At 41.7% G+C, this 12,465-nt stretch overlaps 1 protein-coding gene across 5 annotated transcripts in view; it reads left to right on the top strand.

Moving 5' to 3' along the window:
- Positions 1-355: 355 nt before the first annotated feature.
- The window catches only part of USP9X (ubiquitin specific peptidase 9 X-linked), a 107,746-nt gene continuing 95,636 nt past the window's right edge, over positions 356-12,465 (top strand). For 3 of the 5 annotated variants that reach the window (XM_074858522.1, XM_074858517.1, XM_074858518.1), the window contains exon 1: positions 356-851. The gene's annotated coding sequence lies outside the window, so the exon portion shown is untranslated. Of the gene's footprint in view, positions 852-3,052; positions 3,157-12,173; positions 12,198-12,465 lie in introns of those variants that run through there. The other 2 variants (XM_074858521.1, XM_074858519.1) reach the window with 2 other exon arrangements.

The following is a 12,465-nucleotide window of genomic DNA, read 5'->3' as shown; positions in this document are numbered from 1 at the left end:
GACAGTCCGGGGGGACGGGGGCGGGCAGCGCGTCACGCCGCGCGGGTGGCGGAGCCGCCGCCGCTGCGCTAGGTCGGGGCCTGCGGCGCGGGCCGGGCGCGGAAGGCTCTGCTGGGGCCGCCATCTTGCCCAGGGCCCCGCCAGACGGAGGTGCGCCGCCGCTGCCGCCGCCGGGAGCGCGAGGAGCCGCCGCCGCGTCTCGCCTCGCTCCCTCCCTCCCCCCTCCCCCGCCCTCCCCTCCCCCCGCACGCACAGGAGCCGTCAGCGCAGAGCGCTCCAGCCGCCCGGGCCGGCCCCTCCGCTGCCACCTTCCTGCCCGCCCGCCTGCCCGCCACCCGCCTGCCCCCGCGCGCCGCGGCCGCTGCCGCCCAGCCGAGCCCCGGGCCCCGCCGAGAGGCGCGGGGTGCGTGTGCGCCCCCTCCCCCGCGTGCGCTCGGTCCCCGGACGGGGCGGAGCGGAGCGCGCAGGCCCCGGCCAAGCCCCAGCCGGAGCCGAAGCCCAGGGCCGCCGGGCAGGAGCTGGTGACGCAGGAAAAACGCCCCGGCGGTGCCGCCGGCGCCGGAGAGAGCGGAGCGGCCAGGACCGGGATCTGAAGCGCGGGCAGCGGTGGCGGCTTCGCCCTCCCTCTTCCCGTCGCAGTACACGGCGCCCGCCCGAGGGGGGAACCGGGGAAGCGGAGCCGCCCCCTCAGCCAGCCGGCTGCACGCCCGGGACCGCGGGGCCTGGCATGAGACCCTGCCCTGCTGGCTGCCTGGGATGAGGCAGTCCCCGGCCGCGCTCCTTCGGCAGCACCCGGGAGGGCACCGGGTCGTCGCAGCAGCAGCCGCGGGACAAGGGGAAACCGTGCGGGGGTGAGTGGCGGAGCGCTGTGCCCGGGCGGGGCCGGGGGCCGAGGCCGGGGCCGGGACGCGGCGAGGCCAAGCGGCGGCGCGGGGGGAGCTGTTGGCGCTGCAGCCGGCCGCCGCCGTGCCGAGCGGAGGGAAACGCTCTCCGGGGAGGGGGTCCCCGGGTCGGGGTGCGGGACGGCGGGGTGCGGCGGGGAGGAGGGGGCGAGCCGAGCCCCGCGGGGCGGGCGGCGGGGGTGGGGGGGTGGGGATAACGTGCGGCGGGTGGCGGCAGCGCCTCCCTCGCAGCCCCCGGCGTGTGGCCCTGCATCGCTGGTGTTTTGGAGGGCAAGGGAAAATGGCTGACGGCTCCTCATCCTCTTCCCCGACTGCCGGGGGGTGGAAGTGCTCGGCGCCCCTCGGGGGGCTCCGCCAGCCGCCGGGCGGCCCCTCCCGCCGTCCCCCCCCGGTGCCGCCGGGTGAGGAGGGCCGGGTGGCTCCCCGCAGCGCTGCACCCAGCTTTGCCTCCCCTGGTTCTCGCTTCCCTTCGCACCGAACGCCATTACTGAGGTGGAGTGATTGGAGCCGTGTAGGCCCGGGCGACGCCTGGAAATAAGGCCCTGCTGAGGCGCTTTTCTTACAGTCTCAATGAAAACCGCCAGCACCAGCTCGTTCACGCCCGCTGTAAACATTATTAACACGTAGGCCACTCCTCTAGTCTCGGCTTCCAGCAGCTCTATTTCGATGCACAAAAAGCGTTTGTCGCTTTTTGCATCTTCTTTCTCTAGTTCACCCTGCCGCTTCGCCTCGAAGTTATGTCGTGGGGCTTGTCTGCTGCGATTTGTTTTAGGCGATATAACCCTCTCCCCTTGTCCAGGGTGTGCTGCAGGGGTAGTTGCATGCGGTTTGGCCACGGTTATTCTCTGTTATTGTCTTCAAGAAAACGTAGGATTTCACCAGTTGGATGGGTTATCGGGGTTGGTAATCACTCTGTTAACGTGTGCTGTCCCACCTTGTGCAGCATTGTTTGTATACAGAGAGCACACACTTTGAAAATTATTTATTTTGTTCTTAAGTGACTTTGTTCTCATAGAAGCATCCAAAAATGTGGAGGTGCTTTTTAAGATGCCACGTTTCATTTTCAGGTTGCTCCCTCAGAAGTCCAGTTGAGTATTTTGAAGATGTACAGTAACACCCAACATACAACCCTACAGGAAAAAAAAGATCTTTCAGAAAAGAATTGTTGTAATTAAATGTTCAAAGGACTCCGAGGCTCACTGTAGACATACTGTGTCTGTCTCGGCTGTCTTCATGTTCTCTGTGCAACTTGATTTATATTCACAGTTCTGCAGTTGTATTTGTATCACTGGACGTTTGTATCAGCCCAAAGACCCTCTGAAGTCACAGGCTCAAAGCTAGCACAGGGCCCACTTTTGCTGACCTAGTTGCAGAACTGGGGCCTGTATTTTTAAAAAGTTGTTGAATTTAGATATTAATATGCAGTGTTAAGTATACTAGTGGCAACACTTGTTGTGACAGATGGACTAGGTAACCTGTGTTTTTCAGCAAGCTTCTCAAATGCCTGACAAATGGATACTAAAATTGTTATGTTTAGGAAGGGACTATTGATGAGTATTTGGAGGATTGACCTTTATTGATTATGGACTTCAAATGGTGTCCCTAGTAAGAAGGATTTAGGGGCGACTGAAATCTGTAGACAGCTAACTTTATTCTTGATATTTTAAGGTTTTACTTTGGGAAATTGGCAGGACTCTCCACCATAAATGTTCCTGATCAAGTAACATGTTTATTTCAGCAAAATCTAAGTCATGCATGAGGGTGTTGGAGTTTTTTGGTTTTGTTTTTAATAATGCTTTTGAGTCTTTGAGTTGAAGTAATGTTTATTCTTGGAACCAACAAAGTACAGTAGCTAATACCAAGAATTTTGGGGGAGCATATGAAATACAGGTATTGATTATTCTATTGCAATACACTGGACAAGGGTGATGCTTAATGATAGCTTTGAATGAAAAACATAAACATAAAGCTGGAGTGGAAGAGACTTAAGTATCAGCATGGTTTTTTGGAGGGAGGGGGAATTAGCTAAAAATAAATGTAAGATTATATCATAGTAACTTTTTTCTCTCACTCCAATACCTTTTTTTTACTTTTGTGTAGGTTTTCTTAATTGTATTTCTTTTGGGTAGCCTCTGTCTTAATCTTTCCAGGCTGCTGCTGCGAGTCTTGCAGAATTTGCCCTTGTGGTGATACTTCTGCCCATTGAATTGACAGGAAGACTGCATCTGGAGGGTGGTAATGAATAAGGATAGTGGTAGGAAAACTGTTTACTCTTTGTGTATCTGTGGAATGCTGTCACCCTTACATAAACATTTTATTTCCCACATTGTGGTGCATTTGTACACAGATAGACGAGCACAACTACTCTCTTATTCTAAATGCAGACTTTTAGGTTTGTGCATTTTATTACTATTCTGGAATTCTTACAAGTGAGACCGAGGATAAACAAAAATAGTAGATTAGTGTCTATTCAACAAAATTAAATAGACTTTTAAGAAAGTAAAGGTACCTGTAACACCTTTGTTCCAAACATCCTACATTTAAAGTGGAAATTAGTTTAGGACTTCCAACATGAATACAACTTTGGGTAAAAATGAATAGGAATCCAGTTACTAGTTTGAAGAAAGTACTTTTAAATGGCTTTAAAATTATGTTTCTATCAGGTGTATATTGAAAATACATTAAGTTCCATGGGATATACTTCAGTCCTTTCTGCTCTGGTTTAGAAATAGGTTTGGAACCTACTTCAGGTATTTGAATGGCAAGCACTTTTGTGTTAGGCAGTACTCTGAGTATTTTTTTTTTTTTTTTGTCCCCAGAAATACTGTTTTATATCTCCAGAGAGATCTAAAAACTCTAGGCATGTTTTGAAAACATCCTGAGCAGGATAGCCTCCTTTGTGAAGTAAATGAATCAAAGGTGTCTCTTACTGTTGTTCCCTTAAAGTGTGATTTATTTATTTTTTTTTAAAAAACAAACCAAACCTGGCAAAACCCCCAAAACTATTACACTTCAATTCTTTTTCTTGTAATCACAAACACTGTTTAATCAAACCAGTAGACTTGTTTATCCAGCACTTGCAGAGACTGGTGTGAAGTGGTTGTCTGAAGATGTAAGAAACTTTGCTGGGTTTTCTGTTCACTTGAAAGGCTGTACATGTGAAGGCTTTTGTGTCCTTTAGAAAATTGTTTCCTGGATGTTAGCATTAGCATTAATCTGAACAGTGGACACGGTTTCTCTTGTTCAAGTATCTTAAGTTTTTCTTGTAACATGAATGTGTCTCCTCTTGAAACTGCAGCTGCATCCAGTTTTATTATCCATATCACCCTGGTTTAAAATTAGAGCTCAAATTTAAAGCTGTACTTGAGGGTATGTTTTGGGAACACAGCTTGATAATGTCTATCTTCTGTTGTAATACCTTGCCTTTTGCACAATGCTGTGTGCTGTTGCTGTGGACTTGTCTTATACACGATGTTTGTGGAGTATAAATACGTAACTTTTTTTTTTACATAACTGAGTTTTATTATGCATACTATCTCCCTGACACAAACCTAATGAAAAAGAATTAAAAATTAAGCTATATTGCTATACCTGCCCTTTACCATCAGTGTAGAATGTTCACCACAACCTCTATTTTGTCCCATTTTTCTGAAGAGGTTCTTATTCTGCAGTATCCAGTAGTGATGAATGTCAGTTGCTTAGCTGTCTTGCCAAGCAGTTGTTATGTTTAGGAAGAGCAGTTTGGTAAACGTTTGTATTGCAAAATGGTAGTTAAACAGTCTTTACATAGCAGAGACAAAGGATGGAAAGAAGATCTTTGATTAAGCATATGCTTGCATCCAGTGAGACTTGGATTTTTCTACTTGGGAAGTTTGAGCTATTTGGGATTCATGTGTTAGAAAAACGCAGTGACATTTTTCATGTATTAAATGTAGTTTTTGTTCTCTTATGTATGTAGTAACGTTTTGAAGTTCTCACACTGTTATAATGAATTACAGTTTCGTAATGAGTTAGTTACCTTTTTAAAACAGTTATGTTGTATTGGCTGTCTCTGTTATGCTCAAGGCTGTAGCATGCCTTGAGAATATGGTTAAGAGTTTCCCTCTGCACTTCATGGCAGAGCCAGGTTTTGACTTGGATCTTCTTGTTTAGAGTCTTGAATAGACAGTGGCAGAAAGCTGTTCTGTCATGACTTTGCACCCTCAAAATGTCAACTGCTGCATTTCTGAGACATTACAGTGTCTGCTTGAGCCCATTGGTGCTTTGAGCACTTTCTGTAGATCTGGTTTGGTAAAATCATTTAAAATATTGAGTTGTTGGTAAGGTTACAGGAGAGCTGTTATTAACTTTCCCACAATAGAGAAGTGAAGTAAATAAAGTCTTGAAGTAGCCAGTTGTGACTTAGTGTAAAATCTTTCTTCCCTTTTTTTTTTAAGGGAGCTTAACACCACAGCCAGTTCCTTTTGCATTTTCTGTTGTGAATTTTCTGATATTTGCTGCATTTTGTAAGAAGCCATTAGTTACTCATCTTATTTGAGAGCTGAATTCAATCTGCTTGATATCAAAGTTTTTTGGTTGCCAGCTGTTGATGTGTTTTCAAATAAAAATTAAAATGATGGGAATAAAACCCATATGGGTACATGTATATTCATTGCTTTCTAAAGGAGACATTACTGATGGTTTTCTTAAAGGATTAGTTAGTATTAACTGTGAGAATGATTACTTGCCTTTGGTTAACTTCTCTGTGTTAGTACACCTCCAAAAGAGATCTATGAGATGTAGATTTAAGATCTAGTCATGTTTCAAATGCTGGTATCTTCAGCTTTTTTCATGAAGTTAAAATGAAGGCTGCTTTAGAAGTAATGTATAGCTATCAGGAATGCTATTGTGGGAAACTTTTATTTGTAGCATCCTTGATCCGCTTAGAAAACCAGTATGTAACCCTGTTTTGAGATTTGTTTTCCTTGTGCATGTAACTACCAACAGAAGAATGTGATTTTCTTGCATGTAGATCTTTGCATGGACATCTTAGCAAATCATACTGTTCGGTAGTTAATGTTTGGCCATGAATTCACTCATAAGAGGGGAATTCCACATTGCATCATTCCTTAAAGATGTACATCTGTGAATGGAGAACTCTCACAGAAAGAAACCTTTTTTCCAATTTTTTTTTTTAAAGCTGAGATTCAAGAATATGTTGAAGGCAAGACACAAACATGTGACTCCTTAGTGTTTGCTCATGTCCTCTTCTCCTCTCTGCTATAAAGTGTAAATGACTTCCCTAGTATTTTTTTTTTAACAGAAGCGTTGTTCAAATGAGTACTTCAAAATAATGAAAAGTACATGGAGGAAATTTCAGGGCTAACTTCATTAAGCTTTCATGTAAAATACCCAAACCTCAAGTAATAGAAAATTGTTCCTAGAAGGGCCTTTAAGAGAAGTACCACTTTTTTTAACAGCTTAATGTCAACATGGAATGGCACAAAACATGGACATTATAAATTTCATAGGCTTCAATCCTTAAGTCACTCAATTGCTGCTTAACCTTTCCTCTAGCTTCAGCAGGACTAGGTGTGGAAAGAGGAAAAGGTATTGTTGTGTTAGGGTGGTCTTAGCTATAATGCTCTGAAATCGTGAAAGAAGAAAAAGGAGATTGTTTAGAACTGTGTTCAGTAAAGAAAAAACAGTAGTGATGTGTGCCAGATAAGATTGCTCTGTTACCAGACAGGCTTTTTTGCTTGGAGGGGAGTGTCCTTGATAGCACCGTGGTGTGGGATAGTGGTGACAGGCCTGTATTGCCTGTGGGTGAAACTTAAGTTTTCTTGTCCAGAAATTAAAATTGACAGTGAGGGGAAGAAAAGTCTCCTACTTCTCTAATGTAAGATGAGAATAAACATTGTTGTCAAAATATACTGGCATCTCAGTAAATGAGCCTTGCATCTTTTAGTGTTTAATTTTTCTGCTGTTTTAGCAATGAAGTATTTTGGTGTGTTATTGAATAAGTTTCAACAGAAAAAGTCCATGACTTTGAAAGTTAAATAAGAAAGGTGGATCTGCTTAGCTTAATTTTTAGGTGAATAGATTGGTGAAAGACCAAAATTTTGATAAACCAAAAGCTTAAGCTATAGTTTAAGCTATATTTTATATCACTTTTTATATTTCTAATATAGAAATAAAATGTTAATTGCTTGGTGATCTCTGACCTTTCCTTTTAATGCATTTTCCTGAATCCTTTAGCTGTTAGGATTTCCATTATTGTTTTTTTAAATTGTGACACAAATTTGACGGAGCTTGAAGGTGAAAACTCCAGTGACTTGTTCTACAGTTTCAGGCTCCAGTTTTGCACAGCCCTCCATGTGTCTTTCAGACAGTGCTTTATTAATCACAGTGGGAACTTAAAATCCCAGGTGCTTTTCCTGACTGCTTATAATTGTGTGTGTGTGTATACACACACATGCACTGGGATATTTTTTTTTAAGCTGATGTACTAACTTTTTCCCTAGGTGAGGTAGTAATGTCAGGTTTCTTAAGTGCTTTATAGCTCTCTTGCTGTGTCAGAGTTTCTTCATGATAGTTCTGGTAATTAAGACAGGAAGATAACCGCCAGATTGCCTGAAAACTCTTACTGTTCTTATTCTTGTAGCAGTTTAGTCAGATGGCTGTGGTTGACGATTTGTAACGTGTCTAGTGAAGATGTAACTTGAAACATGAATTCCCCTTATGGCATTTGAGAAGCCATAATTTCCTGTCCTTCCATCTTTTAGGAGTGGGAAAACAGAATTTTTTTCATAAAATGAAAAGCTTTGAAGTGAAATGAAAAGCTTCATTTTCATCAGTGGCAGTGGATGCAGCAAGTAGCAGAGCGGTAGTGAAACTTTGCTGTAAGCTGATGTGTTTTCAGCCATGGGAAAAAAACCCATATGATCAGTATCAGCCTCTGGTTAGCAGGTGTATGACTGAAGTTTTTCACTTATCTACACCATCCTAAGAATTTTGACTGGATGAAGGAGGGTTTGGTAATGTATCCTGTCATGAATCTTTGGGGTTTTTTGTATCACTTTCCTGATAACGGAATGAATATTTAGAACCAGTAGCAACTGATATGGTGCCTGGAGGCAGCTTGCATGAGGATAGTGAATGACCAACATGTTAGTTTAGTTTTGTTGTTGACAAGTAGTAGCCAACATGAGAGCTTGATTTGGAGATTCGGATGCACTGTATTGATTGATCCTTAGTTGGTACTTGTGAAGATCACCTTTTTCTAAAATGGAAATTGTACGTGACACTTGATGGTGCTGTTTGTTTTTGTTTTATATTTCTGTAGGTGTGAGGATTGCACAGGAAGATTGAGATGTTGCAGAAGTTGTATACATTTTCTAGACCAGCAGCAAGTAACTAACAGTTGAGAGCAGAGAATCAAAATCTCTGCTGTGAGAGCTGCTTCACGCTTTTATGTGCTTACACTATGCTAAACCTAAAATACAGTTTGAGGGATTTTTAGTGTTGATGAGCTACTGTGGTTCTTCATGGGTCTGAAAATATGATAAATAGTGGTAGTTCACACTTATAATGAAGACTAACCCTTTAGTTTTACTTCTGATCATTCTAACAACAAAATTTTGCTTTAAATATATGTTTATCATTGTATGTCATTTAACTTCTAAATTACAGTTGTCCACTAGAATTCTTTATTCCATATCTCTTTAACATAATCAGCTTTTCCAGTGTATTTGATGAATTTAAGTTCTTTTCTTAGGACTTCTGTGCCAGAAATGGCAGGGGGAGAGGGGAGAAACCTTAACAACCAAGCTGACATTTAAACTGTTCAGCTGCAATGGCTTTTCCATCTATAGGAATTATAAAGACATTATTTTTGGGGTACACTTCTGTAGACTGGTACAGTAGGTATAAAAAACCTGCTTCTTTCACAATCTCTGGAAACGTTTGTTTTCTGTTTAGATACTTCTCATGGTTTTTAAGATGTTTTCACTTAATGAGAAATGAGGATTTTCTTTGTTTAGATTTTTGTACTTTGCTCTTAACTTGCCTGCTTAGTCTGGTGTTACTAGTCTGATTTAAAGAAACACTGTGGTGAGATTTTATCAATATGATAAAAGTAGTGTCTGTGCATTTACCTTTTTGCTTTTCCTTCCTGAATATCTTCTGTTTAATTCATTCTGTGTTTTCTTGTGCCATTTTTCCTTGAAAATGTTACTTATGAATTCAGAATTTTAGTGGATATCCCACTTGTCTTCGTGGATATCTTCCTTTGGACTTTTTTTTTTATTTCTCTCATACTTGTGGGTAGCTAATGCTTCTGGGTAACATGTTTTGTTTTACCAAAATTGGTGACGTTAGGTGTATACCTTGGAGAGGCTTTCTTGCTGGGAAGAAGGTGTCTTCTTTACAGACAACTTGTCACAGGGTGTGTATAATTGGTTGGTTTTTTTCTTTGCGTTGATGAATTTGTAAATATGAGGATGATGTTTGAGGTACCTTATTTTTGTTCAGATGCTTGATAAATGCAAGTGTTCATTTTTCTCAGCTATAGTATATATTATTTCATCAAGACTTGGGATTTGTAGTATTTCAGAGTGGATTCCTCAGCAGAACTAAAAGCTTGATTTTTAAAATACTTCTATTATTCATTTTTCAGTTGAGTTATCAGATAGCTCAGTGAAGTTACTTAAAAATTGTGTGCGGTGAAAAGCAAATGATGCAAAGAGCCTTGGAAAAAATACACAAGTCATGATCTATTTAAGCATTTTACTCTTCAAGGGGGATATTTTCATTTGAGCCATGGGTAATTGAAGAAGATTCCTCTAAATTTACATAGAAGTGGAAAATGGGGAAATACGAGAATGAAACTGGTCATTAAACCAGTGGGTTTTTTCCCCCACTTTAATTATGAACTCTTCTTCCTATTGGATCATTGACTCATTCAGTCTGGAAGATGAATTGAATTGGATTGTCATTCAGTATTTTATCTTTGGAATTCATTCTGTAAAGGTGTTTGTTACATCAGTCTGAACCCATACTGAGTAGAACTCTGTTAATAAACTTGATAGGTGCTTTTCACTCTTAGGCTGTACATTTCCCAAACATTAACATATTATTTCTCACATCACTCTGTAAATTAAAAGGCTTGTGTTGTCTTTTGTTTTATTGATGAAGAATTGAGACACAGAGGATGTAAACTTCAAAAGTACTCCTGTCATAACTTTTCAGTGGATTTTTGGTAGGTGTTCAGGTGTTGTAGACACAGCTTATGTTGGCTAAGTTTCTGTTGTGCTCCCTTGCTCTTCCTCAGTTTTGGCTTCATCTCAGTACCCAGAAAAATGAGAACAGGATGAAGAGATTAATCTGAAAAATCTGTGATTACTCCAGCAATGTATACGAACAAGACACAGACAGAGGTAACTTCTCAGGAGTTCTGTATAGCTGCCTTATAACCCAGAGATTTCCCTTTGACTTTTGCAGTTCTGTTTCTTTGCTTGTAAAACATCATTTAACTTCTGTAACAAATAAGGTATGGACAATTTTTCTTCCTCGTGCCTCAGTTGATTACTGTTTACCCAAGGGACTTAGTTTGATAGAAATGAAATTACAGTGGAAACTGGATTAGTCTGAAAAATCCCAAATTATGTAGGAGAAAAATGTCAAATTGAGCCTTTGACAAATTTAGAGAGCATTTTCTGTCTGTCTGTGTCTCTCGCACAGACAGAAAATTCTGTTATATGAACATTTCTTCTGCTAAAAAGCAGTGAGACGTTGACTGTCACAGTGAATACAGCTGCTGTACTCAGTTACTCACACTTGGTTGTCTCTATTTCCAGGTTTTTTGACCTGAATTTCCAGATAATGTTTGAATCATGCAGTCTTGTTTACAGTTTCATAACTCTGGCCTTTTTTTCTTTTTTTTTTTTTTTTTTTTTGATCAGCAGAAGTACAATTTTTGCCAGCTTCTGTGTTTTATTTTCATCATTTGCATTACCTGCTGTAGCTTTGTCACTAATTTATGTACTTTAGATCAGATTATTCACAGTGTTACTGCTAAATTCATTTTCCTGACTCATTGTGATCTGTTAAGTATTCCACTGGCTTTATCATAATTTCCAGGGCAAAGAGTTTTTTGCCTTCACCTTCTTAAACTTCTCACACTTAGCCTGATTTGCTCCAGCTACGTAGTATTTCTTTCAGGACTGAACTTGTGCTGGTCATGAACTGACATTCCTGGCATTTATCATGCACTAAACAGCTTTCTCTGTGTGCATTTTCCTGTGATACCCATTATGCTTGAGAAAAATTTTGGTCTTTATGACACTTCTGTGTTGTCAAGACTCATCTCAGCTCTAATGTATGTGAACCTTGGTTGCTATCATAGCTAAATATGCGCTAACTATAATTATCCATATTCTGTTTCCTTCCTTTTTCCTCTTTCAGGGTGCATTTCATGATAGATTTACACTGATGGTAAAAGAGTTGGTTCTATCCATGGTTATGTATTCTTCCTGCTTCTCATGCCATTGTTAGTGTTCATACGGCATGTAATGCAGCTGAAAACAAATGATTTTCATTCCTTTCCCCCAGTTACCTTTCAGCCAGATTGGCTTCTTGATCTGGCTGACTGTGTGGTGACGCAAGGGCCTAATACTAGTGGTGAGAAGGTGGTTAGGATGAAAGTGAGCAAGATTGCCCTCCTTCTCTTCTTGTGACAGTGGAGACTTACCTGGTTTCAAACAGACTGTGAAGCTGTACCTCAGCTAAGGCTTGTCCACATGCAGAAGTACAATGAAACTTCTGTTCTAAAATTTATCAGGATATAATACTCTTACTGAGGAATAAAGATTGCTGTTTCTCACTGAGATTCCAACAGTGGAAGAAGAAAAGGTCCACATACACACTGTGGTGCCAAAACTACCTTGTGAGTGTCCTGTCACTGTCACTTTGTGCTAGTTTAAGCACTGCCCCTAAAAAGAAGAGTTATGACATTCCTCTTGTCTCCCTTGGCCTGCTGGTGAATTCAGCTGAAAACTGGTATGTTTATAGTCTGTTTTGTGTACTGAAAGGAGGTGCTCTTTAGCAAGGTGGTTTATGGGATTTAGCAGTTAACCATTTTCAGTGCAGGGAGATTAGCAGTAACGTGTGTTTTGGATTGGGGGTTTTTTGTGTGGTGGGTTAGTTTTTTTGAATCACGTCTTGGTTTTCAGACAGAGCTGCAACAGAGTTTTTAAACCCATCCTCAGTCCTTAAGATGTGGTAATAGTTGATGAATTGCCTCCTGCATTTCTCAAAGTAAGTTATGACATGCTTTTTGATAGGTTTTATAGATGCAGGAATATTAAGTTTCTGGGACAGTGGAATCACTTTTTGGTTCTGTGGGGGAGTGGCTATAGTGGAAGTAATTCTGTTTCCAACCCTGCTTTGTTCTTAATGTACTTTCTAGGGGCTTCATTACTTGTTCCTATCCAACTTCCTCTGCTGTTTACCTTTTTGCATTTGTATCAAACTACAGCCTTCGTTGTGTTGGCAGAAGGAGCATTAAGACAGAAGACAGAAACTG

The sequence above is a fragment of the Strix uralensis genome, chromosome 2, assembly GCF_047716275.1.
Source record: "Strix uralensis isolate ZFMK-TIS-50842 chromosome 2, bStrUra1, whole genome shotgun sequence".
Lineage (NCBI taxonomy): Eukaryota > Metazoa > Chordata > Aves > Strigiformes > Strigidae > Strix > Strix uralensis.
Note: the sequence above shows the minus strand (reverse complement) of the source record. Positions and strands in the feature narration are given on the sequence as shown.